At 45.1% G+C, this 18,256-nt stretch overlaps 1 protein-coding gene across 3 annotated transcripts in view; it reads left to right on the top strand.

Moving 5' to 3' along the window:
• Nucleotides 1–18,256, top strand: part of SVIL (supervillin) — a 135,832-nt gene that overhangs the window by 690 nt on the left and 116,886 nt on the right. The window lies entirely within an intron of this gene.

The following is an 18,256-nucleotide window of genomic DNA, read 5'->3' as shown; positions in this document are numbered from 1 at the left end:
AACAAAAGCGGCTGTGGAGGGGCAGCCTCCCTTGACAGGCTCACGCTGCCGGTGGGGTTGGTGACAGCAGCTTCGGGGCTACCTCCAGCCGAGGAGCCGCCGGCCTCAGGCTGGGTGCAGACAGAGCTCCCGGGGGTCCCACAGCCTCTGCCTGGAAGCACGGTCCATGCTTTCCCCTCTGCTCGCAGAGAAGAGGTCCTGGTGTGCACCACGCCTCCCAGAGACCGAGGGGCCCGTGGTGGAGCCGGGAGGCAGGGGCAGTGGGTTCAGCTCAGCTCCTGCAGCAAAGCCCTGACAGCTGCTCCTGCGGCCAGGAATGCTCCCCCGGTCTGGCATGCAGCTTGCCTGCCCCTTTTGGGGCTCCGGAGCCCCTTGAGGCCTCGGTAAGAGGGTGTTGGCTTGGTCCTTCCGTGCATCCGCCGTAGGTAACGGCGTGGGGTGCACCGGAGTAGTTCGCTCTGTTGCAGCTCTTTGTTTATCTGCCCGGAGACTTTGCCGGATATTATTGTATCAATGAGCTGAGATGCGTTCAGTTATTCTCTGTACTGTCCCGATGGGAAGTGTGTTTCATCTTTCGCTTTAAGTGAGGCAGATAAGAGTTAAAAAGCTGCATCTTCGTGTGGATGTGCGTGCCTGTCAGTTTATCCGGCCGTGATATCGTTGTTAACCTCACGGATGGAGGCAGGACCGAAGTGTCTGTTCTGCACAGAAACTTTTGAAATTCCTACAGGGGAATCGCGTGCCTTCGAGCAGTGAGGTTCTGAGCAAAATTCCTGCCTGCACGTGATCGCTGCATTCTGCGAGGTGCAGCCAGAGTGTATTCCGCTGGGGGAATCGTCTCTCGCTCTTTGTTTCTGTTGAGAACGTCTAGTTTGTAACCGCGCTGCTCAGTTCTGTGTGGATGCAAACCGTGCTGACTCATATTCTGAACTGTTGCAGCCTTGCTCCATGTAAACACAAGCACACTTCTAAAATATTTAATTTGTAATGTCTTCAGCGGAGAGCTATCCCACAGCTCCTGGCAAAATTCCCAGAAGCAGCAGATTCTGGGGTACTGGGAGTTTCAAAGGCCACTGGTGCCTGGTGGGATAACTGTCTGAACTGGTCGAGTGTAGTTTATCCTGGCACTGGGACAGTTCAAACTGAACAGGTATTTAATCTTGCTGAAAGCAAGTCTGCTTTGAACAATACTTGGTATGTGTATAAGCCATTTAGAGCCTGTTGGGACACGGCTGTCAGGAGATCTACATGGTAGGGAAATCTTTGTTATGGCAAGCAAACTTTGGTGTGGATGTACCTCCTAATAATTTTTAAATAATACCTTTGTGTAGTCGTATTAAATGATTTGTTTGCCTACTTCCTCCATAGTAAAGAACAACAGTAATTGCTTTGTGAAAGCGCTGAATGTGTAAAATGCTTGTTAAAGAGAACTTTTTGAAAGATGGAAACTCGCACCTCTGCTGATAGACATAAGCACACCCCAATAGGTCTTTCAATGGAAATGAACTGCAGTATATGACTTGACTACAAAGAAGGGGAGCGGTGGTAGCAAAGAATGCTTTCCAAGTACACTTATTTTGTCTGTACCTGGTAAGTACAGCACTGGAATTTTAAGATAAATACCTTCTCTTTTAAAGCAGCAAGTAGTTTACAGGAGAATAACTGACAAAAAAGCTTAGAGACTGGAGCGGTGTGTTGTTTTTTCCCTGGATTGTGATCTGTCTTGGTTGAAAGAGTAATCCCTAATGGTAAGCATGGAGAGTAAGTTGGGAGAGGTTCAGTGCAATTTATGGATGGTCCGGATCATTTATGTATCACTTGCTCATGCTGGTTGACTCAGTGCATTACTTGTAACTGTTAAAAATCAGCTGTTTGCCAAACTGTGCTAAGCTTCACAGATGTCTTAACTCATTCCAATATCCTGTTCTTGCTTTCATTTTTACTTTTTTGTTTTCAGAACAAGACTTCAGAGACACTGGAGTAGTGGGGTGGGCTCAAAGCTGGACGAGTCTGGATAGCAAACCTGGCTCAAAACTGGAGAAAAAGATGGTGCTCTAGATAGAGCTTATTCTGAGGTCCTAGAACCACAGAATGGTTTGGGTTGGAAGGGACCTTGAAGCCCATCCAGTTCCGACCCCAATGCCATGGGTAGGCATGCCACCCCCTAGACTAGGTTGCTCAAAGCTCCATCCAGCCTGGCCTGGACCAACTCCAGGGATGAAGAATTTGCATCTTCTCTGGGCAACCTGTGCCAGTGCCTTAGCACCAATAAAGAATTTCTTCCTAATACCTAATCTAAATCTACTCTCAGTTTAAAACCTTTCCCTGACAAAGAGCCCCTCCCCAGCTTTCCTGTAGGCCCTCTTTATGCTGTTATAAGGTCTCCCTGGGGCCTTCTCTTCTCCAGGCTGAACATCCCCAACTCCCTGAACATGCCTTCATAGGAGAGGTGCTCCAGCCCCTAAATCATCTTTGTGGCCCTCATCTGGGCTTGCTGCAATATGTTCATGGCCTTCTTACAGCCCTGGAGCTGAAGGCAGGGCTCCAGGTGGGGTCTCACAAGAGCAGAGCCCCTTCCTCCCCTGCTGGCCACGCAGCTTTTGATGCAGCCCAGGACACGGGTGGCTTTTTGGGCTGTGGGCACACATTGCAACTCATGCTGAGCTTCTCGTCAACCAACACCCCCAGGTCCTTCTCAGGGCTGCTCTCAATCCATTCTCCAGCCAGCCTGTGTTTATGCTTGGGATTGCCCTGGCCCAGGTGCAGCACCTTGTGCTTGGCCGTGTTGAACCCCGTGAGCATTGCCCAGGCCCACCTCTCAGGCCTGTCCAGGTCCCTCAGGATGGCATCTCTCCCCTCCAGTGTGTCAGCTGCTCCACACAGCTTGGTGTCATCGGCAAACTTGCTGAAGGTGCACTCGGTCTCATTGTCTGTGACTGACAACAATGTCAGTCCCTTGGAGACAGGAGACATCACTCCCTCTTCCACAGCGTGGCAGTACTAGCAGCTGTGTGGCTAGCACCAAGTGCAGCTGGAAGAGCAAATCTGTCTTTTTACCCCTACAAATGTCATGGTGTGAGGGTAGCACGCCTGTTACTGCTTTGCCTCCAGGAAGGGCACCACGCTGTAGCAGGACAGTATTTTGCTACCAGAAATATCTTGTCTGGAACTGTGATTCAAAGCGCTACTCTATTTCCCTTCCTTATTGAGCACATGGGTCCTATTTATATGAGGAAATTCTTAGAAATACGGCTTAATTCACAGAAGGATTTCACTAGAAATTCTGAAACTGAAATGTATGGATGTGGCATTTTTTTTTGGTAAGTGTGCAGAGACACACACTTGCCACTGAACGAGTGGCAATTAAAAGCGTCTTACAAGCCCTATTTCCAAATCCTTTCTGTGTTGGCTATTAGTAGCACTTTTCTTTATAAAAGGGAAGGAGGTTAAAAATTGTGCTTGCATCTGTTTTTGTTGCTATGACAGCTGTCTTGGTCCAGTTTTAACTGTCATACTCTGGATAGCTCTTAACTGGGATTTTAACCTTAATAGTTATGTGCAGAGGAAGTCAAAGAGGAAACCTTTCAATGCTGTCTCCTTTGCTCACTCAAAAAATGTTCCCTTTGAGTTGTACTGTTTTTAATCAAGATGTAATGGAATGTCTCAATCCGCTGCTAACTGTTTTGGTGCCTAGCATAATTACAAGTGCTACAGTTACGGTATAAAATAGTAGCCAGTTTGTTAGCACTAGTTAATCATGGCGTGGCTTGAGCAAGAAAGATGTTGTCACTGATACTTCGCTTCTGAGACTTGAAAACTGGGAAGATCACTTGAACTGAGGTGATGCAATTTTTGTGCAAGGTCACGTACAAAATCATGTACTCGGATGGCAGTTGTGAAACCAGGCAGCACTCCTTGCAACACGTTATCAGGCATTGCACAGCCAGCAGTAAACAAGGTGCAGGCAGGGGGATGTGTTGTCTTCAGGTACCAACTTACTTCAACACTAATGTGCAAAACCAGTGCAAAAAAGCCATGAAATGGCCCATGTTTATTTAAACTTCTCTCAAGTGAATAGCTAACTTTAGCAGTCAGCGCCTGTGCTAAGAGTTTGTATGTTGCTGTCTTCCTGGCACTAGCTGGAAAATCCTGTAATGGGAGAAACTTTTAAAGGTTAGATGGCAGCCTGTTAGTCTGAATAAAGCATTTTTGGTAACTGTTGGTGGTAAAGCGGCAGAAGTTTGGAAAGCTCTACGACCCTAATCCAGACCTGTTTTAAAGGGCAACTTCTAATACAGAATACCATACCGTTTAGGCCAGTTGGAGGGCCAGCTGTCTATTTTGGAAACCAAGCTGCTGCTTTTTAAGATGAAAGCCATATTTTTGTGAATATGAACTCTTTTGTATCTGCTGGCTGTGCCTCGTCTGAAGGAAGGAGCAGCTGTGGTGCATTCGCCAGACCTGCATTTGGCTGTTGCTGCCATTGTGTTGTGTGTAAACATGTACCATTATTTTGGATCACATAGCAGCCTGTTCAAAAGGGTCTCGCATTCCCCAGCTGTTCCGCAACTTTTCCATCTCTGAGCTTGCCAGCTGCTTAGCACAGGCAACTGTAGCTGCATTTGCTTTTCTGGTGTTAAGTATTAGTGGAGATAAAATTGACTTCTTCTTGCATGCTAGGTGCCGTGAGCCCCTTCACTACATCTAAGGACTTAAAGCAGAAGTAGACTGTTCTTGCTCCACCAAGGTTGTCATGAGATGTTTTCTTTGCCACTAGTTGCATTGATTGCTTACAAGTCTTTTCCTATAGATTTGGCACCAATATGAAATAAGGCAGTATTTACCTAGAGATGTAGATCCTATGTCTGTGGTAGTAACTAATCTAAAAGAAGCAGGGCATGAAAAGGCTCCCCTTACAGCTATGTCAACAGCTCTTTTGTTTCCCCACTTCTCTGAACAATGTTCAGTTTACCGAGGCATCTTGTGATCTGCTGTCAGCCAAGGCTTTCACTTACCTATTCTTGAAACGAGTTTTGTTTCAGTGGCAGCACTGCTGGGATCAGATGTCAGGAGGGAGCAGGCTCTGAAACGCCTGGTACCTGCGGGTGAGGGACCCTCATCTGTGTCCTGCCTGCTGGATCTTTCCACCCAGCCTGCTGCTCCTGTGGTGTAAGGGATGGGAAACCTCCAGGAAAGCTTCTTTGTGCTCTTTCCTCCACCTGTGAGTCTGTGACTATGTCCCTGGAGGCAGAGAAGCCAAAAGGCATACTATGCTCATGGGGTGAACCTCAGCAAAAGTTTTGAACAGAGTAAGTTCAGGCACCCTTGGAGAAGGGAGAAAATACATTTAATGCCCAAAGTTATCGTTCTAACCACTTAACCTGTTTTACAATGTCAGTTTGAAACTTTGGCTAAGAAAGCGTGTATCCTTGGTTGCTGCAAGAGAGCGTTAAGGTGTAATAAAGCAAACTTATCAGAAGCTAGAGATGGTTTCATTAGCTAGTATTTCATACCCCCCTGCAAAGGCATAAATCAAGTATTTTAGTGAAAGCATACTGAATGCAGTTTGTAGTTTAAGAATATAAATTTGATTTTTCCTGGCTGTGAATCGTGGAATGGTGAAGGGAGTGACTTGTGCGCTCTTACTATGGGTAGCAGAAAAGGCTGCCTGTGCCCCAGGCTCTCAGTTACCTGTTTTAACTGTTCTGAACACCCTCTTATTCAGCGAGGACATTTTGAGGTGGCTGTAGATAAATTTATTTTTCTTCCTAGCCATTTTTTCTTTTTCCAGGTCTGTTCTGTCCTAGATGGTCATAGCTTTTGTGTTCATGTTAACACGATTGAGGTAATATTCGTGTTTAATAGGAGGATGACTCTGGCTTAATAATAAAGCATTGCCATGTAAAAAAAAAACAAACAAACAAAAATAAACATAAGAAGAAGTCTCATGGTTTGTATTTCCAAATTGCTGAGATTTTGAACTTTGCTGTTCAAATGCTAGTGTCTTAAAAGAAGTTAAAATACTGTCTTTGGCAAAATGCTTGCTCTTATCTTCTGGAAAATCACTCTTTCAGGCTCTGCGTTGGAATACTAAACCAGTATTTGTCTGAAATTGTAGCAGAAGTACAGACCAATAGCTTGAAATGATCATATTAGATACATAGTTATGTTAGCTGAGCAGAGTCATTACATTGACCCTAACTTAAAATGTGTAGTTACCACAGGAAAATATGTAGAAATGAATGCATGTTCTGGGTATAGTAACCATATAGAAATGGCTCTTCAGAAAACAGGTAATGAGTTCTCATCTAGAAAAGTAGACTTTCAAGTGTTCCAAAAATGTTCATGTTTTGGAAACAGAGGAAAAACAAGTTTGATACTGAGGGCAAGGAAGGATGAGTGGGCAATGGATGAGAGCAGATGAATGGGGTCAGGAAATGTGTCTTATTTTTTTTTTAACGTGCTTTTGATTAATTCATAAACCTCTTCGGAGTGAGTAGAGGGAATGGACATGGAGGAGTGGAACTTGAGAAGGGTAAGAGGGTGCTGGTTTGTCCTCAATTGAGCAGAGAAAGAAGAGAATATCTGATTGATAAGAGGTATTAAATTATTAATGGCTCTAAGAGAAACAATTATTTATTTTTCTTGGAAGGAGGTGGGAAGCCAAGTGATGAGACTTTCAATGGCACCAACTTGCTAGATGTGTTCAAGGGAATGGGGCAAAAAGAAGGCATTACTCCCTCACCCACCTCTGAAAATTGTTCTTAACTATAAAAATTGGTGGAAGTTCTGGAGACGCATTAAAAAAAAAAAAAAAAGAGCATTGCTGAAAGCATGTTGTTGTCTCTCTTAATTTCCTTTTAAATGAAAGGTTCAGCCAGTGTTGTTAAATTGGCTTAAATTTGCTCCATCCCCTAAAGGGGAAAATATTTATTTTAAAGTTTCCTCTACATTTAAGTTGGCTCCCCAGCCAGTTTAAAGACATGTCTGTCCATGCAGTGCCTTCCAACTCCAGGAAAGCTGGCAACTGTAAGGCTTAGCAGAGGAGGAGACCTTGTGGACTGCACAGGAGAGCAGCATTTCCAGCAGCCCGGAAATTGCTGTTCTGAAAATGTAACTCGAGTTCATCCCTTCAACCTTTGCTTCCTTTTGCTGTTGTTAATAATTTCCTTTGCACAGCTAGTGGTAAGCGCAACTTCGCCTGCCTCACTCCGCTGCTTCTTCCATTGCTCTCTGAAACTAAAAAAAATACAGAATGTATTAATTTAAGATCAGCAACAGACCAGTGCCAGGTAGAGCTGCTTCCCCAGGCCTCAGGGTGGTGTTTGCTGTCATCTCCAACTTCAGCGATTTGTTTCTCTCCAGGCAGGTTATTGCAGCTCTTACCGTGGTTTGATGTGCACAGTGGCGAGCTTGGGTGCCTGTTATCTCACAGCTCCTGCGGTTCCTGAGCCTGCCCCATAATAGCTGAGCAGCCCTGGGTAAGGCACCACAGGTCCAGTTACACACAACCATCTCCATCACTGGAAGACTCAGGAGTTTGGAAGTTTTTTTTAAGCAAAAGCTGCACTAATGAACAACATTGCCAACAGAAAAGAGAATATATTTCCTGAGGTAACAGCTATCAGTAAGGATCTGGTGTAATTCTCTCATCTTTTTAGGGTTTCCTGTTACAGCTTTTCATGTTCTAGATGCTTTGCATTGTTTGTGAGCCCCTCGTGAGACTGTTCTCTCCTTTGTAATCGGCATTGGGGTGTTACATGCAAAAAAAGCTGCTGCTGCTGCTTCTCCCACCTCACTCCAGAAGGCTACTTAATTTATGTATTCCTGATTAGATTACACTGTTGGCTTTAGGCTTAAATTACATTAGGGTATTCTGTCATTTGTGGCTTAAAGTATGTACTGTGACAAACAGTACTTCAAAGGGGTTTGTACGAAGCCTGATCCTTGCAAAGCTCACGGAGTGAAGATTCCCCAGAACTCTGTAAACACCCCGGCCGTGGCGTCGCGTGCGAGCTCAGGTCCTGCTCACCCCGTGCACCTCTCCTCAGACCTGGGGGAACCCCAGCACAGGCTTAAGTACAGAACATGTTGTCTGTCCTCTTCCTGTCATGTGGTAGAGTGCCCAGAGTTGACAGACAAGGGGTTTGGTTATTCTTCATTACACTTGTTTATCCAGTCTCCGTAATATTTGGTGCTTGTTTGCCTTTGCAACTCGCATGCAATTGCCTATTCTGTATTGTTTTTGTGGGTTGGCAGTAAAGTTGTTCTGGCTTCCCACTCCAAGCAAAAGCCTGGAGTATGGAAAGTTGTTTATATGGATTCCTGGTATGGAATGCAAGCCTAATTCGTCCAGGTTGAAATAAAATTGCTGTGAATAAAATTAACTTTGAATTTAAATGGCATTGAACCCAGATAAACAACTTGCTAGGGCTGGCGCTAATAAAAGCTAACTGTAGCATAACTAACTGCTGCTAGGTATGCCTTGCACGTTCTTAAAACCTGCAGTTTGAGGGTGATGCCTGGACATTACTTCTGCAATTAAACTTAATGTCTGAAATGCAAAATGCCTTGTGTCCTGCTGGGATGTTCAGGCACAGGCAACTTGAGGGGATCTGTGTGGGCAGGGAGGTGGCAGGTGAAACCTTACAGGTGAGTTGTACGTTGCCAATCCCTAGTTTGGGAACTCAATTTGTCTTCCAACAACAAGCTGGGATTTTGTTTCATGTGTCCTACTGCTGGAAACTCAGCCTAGTAGCCTTTTAAAAGAAATCTTTCAGGCAGAGCTGGACGTGCTCTTTCTGGGCTTCCAGGAGGTGTCTGCTGGGAACGAGGTGCTGAAACCAAAAGGCAGGTAGGTGTATGTGGCATAAGGGAGCTCTGCATCCGAGTGCTTTCCTGCTGAACCTCAGCCTGGCCAAGAAATCTCTCCAAATGCAATGTAGAGAAGCAACACCTTAAATACTGTCTTTAGGAATTGTGATTTCTTGTGGAATTGGTGGAGCAACGTAACGTGTGCTGTCATGGTGTAAAAGTAGACTGTATCCTTCCACTAAAACAAATGCTACCAAATTAAACCTCCTTTATGCAACGACTGACATGAGCACTTATAATTGTGCTGGTCTGCTGAAACAAAGCAAGTAATCTTGGTGTTACAGAAGCTGGTTGCTCAAGGAAGCCCCCAAAAAAACTTTTTCCATGAACAAGCTGGTATGAATTGGCATTCTTCCTTGCGCAGGAAACCACAAGTTCTTATTGTGGAAAACTTCTAGCCCTTGTAAAACAGGCATTAGTTCTGTGTAGGAAAGCTGTGCAGAATGTTCTGGTGTTCTGGGTACAGAGCTGCTGTGAGAAACTCTACTGTTTTGATAAACACAAGATCACTTGCTCAGATGTTTGCAGTCTCGTGTTCGCTGGGCGCGTTGCTGTGGCTTGGATGCCTGTCAAATACCTACAAGCTCGAGACCATCTTTATTGCTCAATTATTTTTACCCCCTGAAGTCTCTAAAGACGACGGTTGTGGCAAGCGAACGTGTCTTAAATGGAGCATTGTGTTTGAGGTGCTTTGTTAGGGTTTCTGAGACTGGCACACGTGGAAATTCCCGTTGTGGTTGGGTGGCTTCTGGGTCAGGGCGGCGCGGGGAGCACACATGGATGCGTGCACATGTGTGCTCACACACACACCTACACGTGCTTGTGCACACTCCTTGGCAACACTTGGACAACGTGTGTGTGCAATTATCAGCGGGGCATCATTGAGAGATGAGCGTACTGCAGGCTGGGAGCTTCAAATTCTGGTGGCTTGAAAAATTATGTGCTCGGTCAGTTCCCTGAAAATATCCTGAGCTTCCCTCTTCTTCTTTATGCTTTCTACTGATTAATTCTGGGTGTTCAGTGCTGTTTATCTCATCCTGAAGTATGACCTGATCTTCTCAATATCCTCATTTTTTTCCTTTTTTTTCTGTTTTAATCCTTATTCTGGATTTCCAATGACCATTTTTTCAGACCTCATCTAATTTAAACCTCTCTTTGTTACCTAAGAACTGGACCCTAATTTTGTTCCTTTTTGTTCCACTGTCAAAAGTATAACTCAAATCACACAGCCCATTCTTCTTTTTTTTTTCTTTTTAATGAAAGAACAATGGATGTGGGTGTCGCAAATTGCTCAAGCTAGTGGTGATAAAAACGATTTTTTGCTTTGCAGAGCAGGCTACTTGTTGGAAACTGATTTATCACATCATCTTCATTAATGTTTTATACTTTCTACTATTTTGGAGTGTTAGCTGGGCTGTCAAGTACTGGAACGCTACTGCTGCTATTTAAGGCAGGACATCTGTCATGATGTGTCTAGAGTCTGATTTCCCCAAGCCAGAACAATTCTTGCCTTTATGCTCTACCTATGTAGCTGTTGCTCTTTCTGCAGACTAAAAATACTGCAAATAAATAAAGCCACAAAGAGCTTGCACGGCTCTTGGAAAGGCTGTGATTTCGGAGAGCAGGAACTTGCCAGTAGCTGTGCCTTGTGCTGCCTGGACAATACCTTGGCAGAGTTTTTTAGCGTTCAGAATTTGCACAACTTGACCAAATTAACTTTCCCTTCTGGCCAGGCATAACTTTCTGTGCTGGGAGGGCGTGCACAAAATAAATTCCCGCTGTGCTTGCTCTCATGCTGCAAGCACAAGGGGCTCCGGGATGCGCCCCAGCAGCACCCCGCTGGTGTGCTACCCTCTCCTGCTTCTGGAAGTCACGGCCTGCATGCCAGCTGCCTCAGGCTTTGGGACTCTTCCTTCCCTCAGTGCTGGCCGCCCTCTCAGTCGTGGTTTGCGTCCCGGCAGCTGCTCGGTTTGCACACTTTCATCGTAGGTCCTGGCATTGCTGAATATTCCCCGCACAGGAGGGGTAGGTTACAATGTGGAGCCTCAGAGCTCGTTGCTGGAAGGGGCAGACTTCACAAAGTGATCCAGAGAGACGATTTCCCTTCCCCATTGAAACCTTACTCTGAAAACTCTGTTTCAGAGGCGATTTTAATGAGCTCTGAAACCCACATCACAGTTCTGAGGCCAGCTCTTTATGTGTGCGTGTGGCTTTGCCGTAATACCGCTTGGGGGATGAGCTTCCACGAGCCGAACAGCTCTGCTCCTCCCGTTCCCATCCTTCCTGCCTGCTCCCAGCAGCTTGCCTCTGCTGCTCCTCCTGGCTTTGCTCTGCTCTTTGTGCCTTTGCAAGCTGCCACATCTCCCTTTCTGGTGTCAATATTCTGCTGTGCCAAGGAAGCCCCCGGAGCTCTGGCAGGGAACGGGGTCAGGTGCCAGAGGCATCAGCCTTGGTCTTCACGCTGGTGGTGCAAGGGGTGTGAAAATGTGCAAAATGCATGCTCTACACAGTTTATTTCATCTTACTAAAGTGCAAATGTGAATTTTCCCATCACACCTTTGCTGTGATTTGACAAATTTAAAATCTTTCAAACTGATCTCTGAAATAGTATTTATTTGATGCTTAAAATGCTGGAATTGGATTTGTTTTTTTTTTTCCCGCTTTTTCTTTTTCTTTTTTGGTGGCTCCTTCACCGCAGACTACTTCTTGCAGTTGTTTGTTTAAAGGAAGCTTTGTGCTTCGATCAGGGGAGATCGCAGCTGGGAGAGGCCAGAAGCTCTCCCAGTCGTGCTGCGTGGTTTGGCTCCGTTGGATCGTGACTGCGCGTGGCTACCAGAACTGTTCTCGATGGGAAATTGCAGACCCTTTACTTGCTCACCAGACTGTAAAGATGTTATGAGAACATTTTTTAAAGACAGCAGGAGTTGGGTTTTGGAGTTCAGATAGTTGTGATGACAGTGTGTCTCTTCTGTACTTGGTGGAGTGAATTAAGGGGGGGAAATGCTGGGTGAGGTGATTCACTCACTGTAGTTTATTCATTCTGCAGCTCTGTTCTACCTACAAGATCAGAGGTTCGGGGCAGCTTTGTTAAACTCAGGCCAAGTACTTTAAGGTTTACTAGAAAGCAATGTGTGCTGCTAACCTGCTGGCTTTGGCTTGTGATCATCCGCCAAGGCCCGCTTTTTCACCTAGTTTTGCAAATGGGGATTTGCTTTGGCACAGAGGAGCTGGGTGTCTTGTTTGAGCTACATAATGCAAGCGCCTGGCTGGACACGCTCCTAGCAGTGGTTGGTGCCCAGCCTGTTCTGCAGCCGCCCAGTAGTGCCACCAGTGCATGGTCTTGTCTCCCAGGACATCATCTTCCAGACCACGATCTCCAGGTTAACGCGAGGCTTCGATTGCAAAGGACACCTGGGCTGGCTGCTGAAGGTGTTGCATTGCCCAAGTGTTGTAGAGGAGGCTGTGCTGTAGAGTCTGTACGCTCTCCAGGGTAATTCAGGTATGCACTTTTGGCCAAAATAAAAAAGAGACTATCTTCTTTCACGTTTTAGCAAAACTTTTACTCTGTTTAGAACAAATTGAAGAATTGTGGTTTAAAAAAAAAAAACATATATATGCATAAATATACTTGAATTTTCCCTGTTCTGGTAGATACACTTCTGCTGTGCAGAGGGAAGACTGATGGTTGTGCTAAGCTCCAGATGCAGGAGGGTGTTCTGCATTACAGGTGGATAAAATCAATTTCAGAGCCATCTGGCAATGAGCGGAGCGCGACTGCTTGACTGCACTGAACATCACTTGGATAAACAAACCTTGATCACAGCTTTCATTTTGAATTGGTTGTAGCACGGACCTGAAAAGATTCTCATTACTTCTTTTTTACATTATTATCTGGTGGTCTTATCTGAATTTGTGCGTAATTCTGGATTATTACGTAACTCAGCTCTGAGATTTAGGCTGAAAGTAAAGGCGATATCTTCATACCAAAGTCCGTGTTGTTCGGAGATGTTCCAGCGTTAATTGTTAACAGGAGTGCCCTCCCTGCTGAGCTGTGCTAGCTGTTCAGGTGCAGTTCCTGATGTCTCACAGCGCTGATGGATTTGACTTAATAGATGGGACGTTGAAGACCTTTATCCAGAAATCTGCTGCTAGAACTTCCTTGGGATTGGATTATGCTTGCAAATGTTACTTGGCGTTTTCTCCAGATTTAATTACAGCATCTATTTGATTCATTCTACTTAAATTGTACGTCCTAATGGATGGAAGGGGAAGAAAGCAAGCTTTCTTTGATCTTTGAGTGCAAGATCTGATATTATTTCATGGCAACCTTAGTATTGTGTTCTGTTTTTTGAATCCTTTTAATAGCTTCTTTATTGAGTGCTGTGGTTTCAGGTTATGTATATTAAAAAAAGTAATAAAAAGATTAGGTTCTAATTGCTGTTCAGATTAAGCATGCATTTTTTGTTGCACCTGATTCCCAAGAATCATTGTGATGTTCCAGTTGTTTTAGGCACTTGAGAGGCTTGCTTCATCTCGTCTATTGCCCTTACTTCAGTTTGCCTTATTTCTATTTCTTTCTTGTTTGGCACTATCCATCTCCAAGACTTCGGGGAGGGGTTTTCAACTACAGCTATGGCACTTGAGTTATAAGTAAGCCTCCAGCCTTGTTCTGCAGTTGCTCAATGAAGAGAGCTGTCTCAGGTGTCACTGAGGGAGCTGGGATGCTTTGAGGAGCTGCAGAGCAGCAGACAATCACATCTCCATAAGGGTTCTGCTCTCCAGCATGGTGTAATGCCACTGTCACCGACAGATCGAGAGTCTTTGCTTGGGTGAACAGAAGTGCAGTAGGCTTCGTGGATCCACTGTGTCCCTAAATAAGTTATTTTGTTAGTTTTTTAAATGTATTTTTTTTCTTAAATATAAATTCAATGATTTTACTATGGAATTTTTACGTTTAATTTCACTAATTAGCGTGGAGTTAGTCATTCAATCACAAGATGCTTAAGCCCAGGAAATCAATCTGAACACTAAGGAAATGTCTTGGGATACATTGTCAAGAGATGATGTGAGTAGGCCAGGGCATGACCTGCTGATTAATGACCATATGGCATTAATTGTGTCCTTCTGCCTTGTCTGAGAGAGCTAAATGTTTCATATCCCTTCCACTTCTGAATCTGGCCTTTCTAGGGACTGTAGCCACTTGTTGCTGTTGTCTTTTGTAAGACGTTCAACTTTTTATTTTGGATTTTATGGTCTGTTTCTGTCATTAGTCTGCTCTTGGTTGTTTGTTTTTAGTTCTATTTGGCAGCGTGTTCCTCCCTAGCTTGCAATGAAGACCTCATCACTAGACACTCAGCCCGTGTCCAGCTGATCCAGGTGTTCCCAAGCTATCTTGTATTCTCTGGTGTTTGGATAACGTGCGTCTGCATTTCAGGATGATTCATGCTAACCTGATCAGGAGAGATTGTCTGGAGGGGGAGGAAAAAGAGGAGGAAAAATGCTTTCTGAATTAGGTGGCCTCTTGCTAGCTTCAGGAGAAGAGCTGCTTGAAAGCAGATACACTTCTAAAGAGCTGCTTTTGTGTTATGGGCCTCTCTCTCAAGAGCTGCACAGCTTTAATTCTCATTTAAAACTTTTTGGATTGCTTGGCTGTTCCTGGTTTTGTCCAGATACACGAAGCGATTTTGCCTTTGCTGTGCTTGCCGGATGAATGATGCTGCTTTGGTGCAGAGCTGTAGTGATTGCTAATCTAGCTTGGGCAGGAAATGCCAGCCCGTCTCTGCCAAACCCAGATTTGATTCTTCTTTTGTAGAGATGTAGAAGGAGCATGTGCTAAGGCTTCTGCACAAAGCAGGTCTTACAGCATAGCTGAATATAACTGAAGATCAGAGCCACCTTCCAGATTTTATAGTGGTCTTCACGTGATCTATCACATATCACCCAGTTTAATGGAAATCTACTTCTGAGAATCTACTGTTCTTACACTATGAGACTGATGTTGGTTGCCCAATTCAAGTGAGGAGGTTTTTATTCAGCAACGACTTTAAACACAGTTTGTACTTCCCTCCCTTTCCCACTTTTTATTCAAATATGACAGTCCTGTACTTCTTATTTCTACTTTGGCTGGCCAGGCACCTGGAGTTGCCAGCCACTCGAGCACTTCTCTACTTTTTCTTGCCTTCCACCAAATCCTCTCCTGTAGCCATGTTTGCAATATCTTCGTTTCTGGCCAAAAGAAAGCACGGGTGTTTTGTTTGCTTTGTGCTAGAGCGGGGCGGTGGTGTGCGCGGAAATGCTGTGTTCCCTGGCAGAATAGCATCTTCCTTCCTGCTGCCAGCTAAACAAGATGTTCTGGGAGCACTGGAACCAACACCGCCTTGCTTTCCTTCTGCTTTGTCCTGGAGCTCCCGCAGCTGCCTGTCTGCCTGGCGTCCAGCAACACAGGAGCTCTCCAGGGGGTTTTGCAGCTGAAACACAAAATTCCCCTTTTTTGCAGGATGAGGTGATTTTGGTGTCTGAGAAGACGAATAAATAAATTCATGCAGTATTTGTCGTTGGGATCACCTATACACAGTTGTCCAATTCCACTGAGCTTTTTGGGGGTGGGTGAGGAGGAGAATATAACCATTTAAAAGCCCTTGCTTTACCTGTTTGAAACCAGCAGCCCCAAAATTTCCGATTTCAGGTGGCAGAAGTTATGTGAGTGATACTGACTCACAGCTTCCTTTTCCATAGGTAAGGCCCAAGGAGAGTCAAAACCAAAAACAACAACAACAAAAAAGGCTCTTCCAGACTAATTTGAAAAACTTGATGGTCAGAGCTGTGCAATTACTCCAGCTAGCACTGCCTGGGCCTCTTCTTAATTCTTGAGGTCTGGCAATGGGCAGCTGTTTCTCTTGCCTGTCTTGTTCACGAGAGCATGTTGAAGCTGGAGGTGTTGCCTGTGATAAGATGGGCTTCCCCTGGTGAAACTGCCATCGGCTGCCTTGCTACCTGCTGCTCCCTGTGCTTGATGCAGCGAGTCTGTCCCTCTGCAGTCCCGCGGTGAGCAGTGCTGACAACTGCCATGCCTCAGCATGTGGTAAGCTCAACAGACTTAAGACAGCGAGTGCTTTGTGTTTGGCAGTAAACATCATGCTACAAATGGCTTTTGACTGGCTAAATTAAATGGAAACAGAGCTGTTCCTCACTTAAGTTTCTGCTCGAGGTTTTGTTTAAGTCTTGCTCAAGATCTTGTTTGCAAACCCTGTTGTGCACCTGGTTTTCAGCATTTCTCCTGTACTCAAGTGCGGAGGGAGACGTGGAGTATGAACACTGGTAAAAGTTTATTTGTGTTGGAGGGAGAAAGGGAATGCCTTCTGGCTTGGGGGAGCAGATGCTCTTGACCTTAGTACTAGGTATTAACACTGGAACTTCAGGGTATCTAAATCTGTTCCACAGGTTGACAGAAGACACTGGATTACATGCTGATAAAATATCTCTAAGTGTTACTATTCAACAAGTCTAGGAACGTTGTTGTTCATTTCTGCAGCCCTTCCGGAAGGTGTCCAAAACACCTGATGTCCCTGCTTAGGGAGCTAAAAGACAGATTGTAATGGCACCGCTTCTGATGTCCCATTTCAGTTCTACAGAAGCTTATTAAATAATGAAGCAGCCTTTAAATTAAGTTCTATTTTGCATTGGCTGACACTGACATTCATTTAATTACAGTTGTGCTCTAGTTCTAGGTCTTCCTCGAGGAATTTCTGAAAGCTGAACGGGTTCTTGTTCCAATACACAGTTGTGCATGGCAATTGTCATTAGCAGTGAGTTTGCCTTTGTTAGGATATGAGGTCAAGATGGGCTGCTGTGTGACTGGAATCACTGGCAGCTCATTTACCGACATAAAAGAAAGCTTCTGTTTGCCAGGTGTACTTTGGGCAAAGCTGCTGAGGAGGCTTGGACATGCAGGCAGTGAACCCTGCACACAGGCTGCCTTGTGAAGACTTCGGGCTTCTTCATCGCTGGGACACCCACGCTCAGACTGCCTACAACACGTAGCAGTTAAAGTGCTAAAAATTGGATTTTGGGGATGAGCTGCTTTATGCAGCTAGCACTTGGCTTTTATTTTGATGTGTCTATTTGATAGGTGTTGGTATTGTACGCATTGATAAGGAAGGAATTCGAGCTGCAGATTAAGGAGTAGGCGTGCTGAGGAGGGTTTGAACATGATGATTTGCCCCCTGACCTGCTGACTGAAGCTGTAACTCCAGTGGATGTTTCTGGCCGCTGTGTCTGTCCCACAGCACTCTGCCAGAAGAGGTTCCCACCCCGTTAGCTGCAGACCCACACGTGTCAGAGGTAACTCTCGGTACGAGTGCACACCACAAGTGTGCATGGCTCTGATTTATAACCGAGCTGTGGCTGAGCAGAGCTACACAAGTGCAGGTTGGATAGCACTGGCTAATTTATGCTCAGATAGCATAAATTCAGAGCTCTTGGGCCTGCCAGTTGGCCAGTACATGAGGTGAGCGTTTTACAGCACAGAATTTCATCCATGCAGTTCAGAGTGAAAACAGCAGATGATTCCTGAGCTTGCTGTAAACCTAATATTAATCTCATTTGTTTGAGTTGCACTATTGTGTTTGTCCTGCTTTTTTTTTTTTTTTTTTAGCCTGTAGGTAGGAAAATTCCCTTGAACTTGAGTGAAATTCAAAGATAATGTAAATAGTTAACTTTTGCATTCATTGAGGTCCTTGCCCTTCTTCATCCAGCCTAGTAGGTTACCTATTTGAGAGGGAATTGCCTTGCTGCAGCGTGGCCAGCTTCTCAGAAGGTTGTTACCCACCTACAAATAACCTCATTCTCATCATTTCCAGTGAAACAAAGCCATCTAAAATTTAATTAAAACTAAAGCAAAACCAGAAATTGATTTTTACCCTGTATGTTGTAGCCCTTCGTATATGTTTCAGAAAAATGTTTTCAGTTTTATCCATGGTTGGCTAGCCAACAAACTGATCGTCTGCCCGAAGCGTGGAGGTTATGAATTTGCACGAAGATGGGGAGAAGCAGGAGCGCACACCTCTGTGCTGCAGTTTCTCAAGAGCCTGAAGCAGGGAGGTCTGCTCTCCTTCAGATGCCTTACCCAGCAGTGCGGTGGGAGGAGAGGAGCCCTTGCCAGGAATGATAAGGCCTCCAGGTGGTGATCACGGTAAACACGCTGGGAGAATCTCAGCCCTGCTTTCCCAGGCGTTAGGTGAGGCAAGCAGGGATGTACTCGTGTCACTTGTACGACTGGGAGCTTGGTGCCTCTAGCAGCTAAATGACATGCAGAGCAATCCAACTGCGGCTCTTCCAGCGCTGCTGGCGCTCTGGCTTATGGTACTTGCTTCTGTTTGCAAAA

This window comes from Anas acuta, chromosome 2 (genome assembly GCF_963932015.1).
Source record: "Anas acuta chromosome 2, bAnaAcu1.1, whole genome shotgun sequence".
Lineage (NCBI taxonomy): Eukaryota > Metazoa > Chordata > Aves > Anseriformes > Anatidae > Anas > Anas acuta.
This window is presented reverse-complemented; position numbering and strand designations above follow the sequence as displayed.